Source organism: Orycteropus afer, unplaced genomic scaffold (assembly GCF_000298275.1).
Source record: "Orycteropus afer afer isolate SDZICR_OR568_19922 unplaced genomic scaffold, OryAfe1.0 scaffold00071, whole genome shotgun sequence".
Taxonomy (NCBI): domain Eukaryota; kingdom Metazoa; phylum Chordata; class Mammalia; order Tubulidentata; family Orycteropodidae; genus Orycteropus; species Orycteropus afer.
The window spans coordinates 10,708,372-10,710,352 of NW_006921658.1; positions in this window are offsets into that span (position 1 = coordinate 10,708,372).

Here is a 1,981-nt window from a genome sequence, read left to right on the forward strand (position 1 = left end):
TTTGCCCAGTGCTATATGTCATTTGATGTCCTGACTACTGCTTCCATTGGCATGGATTGTACAACTAAGCAATATGAAGGCTTTGACAATTTCAATCTTTTCTCCATTTATCAGGATGATGCTTTTTTTTTAACCGCCTGTTTTACATTCAACATTACGTGTATATTTAGTTTCACTCCCCATTTACCACTTCCAACCCTAACCCAGTCTCCTCCCCTCCCTAACCTGTAACCCTCCCCCTGTGCCCCTCATATTTATGTACTCCTGTTTGTCCTGCATTTCCTCAATTTGAATGTTGGTCCTCTGGTGCCCCGTGGTCTATTGCTGTAAGGGATGTATTACCATAGCAAATGTAGGTGCACCATCCTGGGTTGAGTGGTCTGCGTGTACATCTCATTAACTATTCGGCTGAGAGTCAGCACCTGGGAGTGAGTTTTATTCCAGGCACAGAATGTATTCCAGAGCCATAGTACTGTGGGTGTCAAGAGACTGCATGCGACCAATAATTCTGGTCATTATTGAGTTTTTGGATTTTGTTCCACGTTTTTCCTCCCACTCTATCCAGGATCTCCAGATTTGATCCTTTCCTGAGTGGTTGGCATTGGTAGCCAGGCACCATCTAGTTCTGGTCTCGAGGACCATCCTGTCCTAGGGTTAATTGCTTCCAAATGCCCTTGTTTTTTTGCCCTTCGCTTCCTACGCTAGGAGACTGTTAGCTGCATATTAGATGGCCACTTGAAATCTTTAAGACCCCAGTCGCTACTCACCAATGTAGGATGTGGAACAAGGCTTTTATGTATTTTCTTGTGCCAATAGAGTCCGGTGCCCCCCAGTACTATGGTCCTGAGATGGTAGATCTATTGGATTTCTCTTCCATAGTGTCTGGTTGTCTGTGAGGGATTACTCTATGTCTGTCTTCTATTGTTTCTGTAAGAATTGCAGGTAGTTTGTATCACTGGTGTCTGTGCAAGACTAGCCTCAGCTGAATCTATCCTTGGTCTAGAGTATACTTCTGTTCACTGACCCCCATCTGATCCTGTCAGGTATTTATGTGTTTGTCTGTAGCCTGGTGCTTGGTGTTGATGGCAATGCAGTATTGTGGACACATTGGTTGATATTACTATCTGTCGTCTATCCCTTATGTGCACAATTCAGTGTCCTCCCATTTCCTAATGTTATCATGGTGGTCACAGATCCTTTCCATACGTATATCCCTCCCCCTACCCTCATCAGCATGTAGGCCCCAACTAGGTCAAAATTAATCCTTCCTCTTCCCTCCCCATTCCAGTAACCTACAAAATTAATTCCCTTTCCAAAGCAAACTCTTCTTTGTCTTTTTACAGTAATGGGCTCATACAGTACTTGTCTTTCTGTGATTGACTTATTTCGCTCAGCATAATGTACTCCAGGTTCATCCACATTGTGAGATGATTCACATATCCCTCATTGTTCTTTAATGTAGCATAGTATTCCATTGTGCACGTGTACCACAATTTGGTTATCCACTCATCCGTTGATGGGAATTTAGATTGTTTCTATCTCTTTGCTGTAGTGAATTGTGTTGCAATGAACATAGGTGTACATATATCTGTTCATGCACTATCTCTCACTTCTTTAGGAGATATTCCCAGTAATGGAACTGCTGGGTCAAATGGTACTTCTATTCTCAGTTTTTTAAGGAAACGCCATACCATTTGCCACAATGGTTTTACAATCCCACCAGCACTGCACAAGCGTTCCAATCTCTCTGCAACCTTGCCAGCATTTGTTATTTTCTGACCTGTTGAATTTTGCTATTATTGCTGGGGTGAGATGATATCTCATTGTTGTTTTGATTTGCATCTCTCTGTAGCATAGTGGCTAAGGCACTTGACTGCTCACCAGATGGCTGGCGGTTCAAACCCATCAGCCACTCCTTGGAAGGAAGGTTGGGCAATCCTACTTCCGTAGTGATACTGCCTCGGAAACCCAAGGAGGGGTC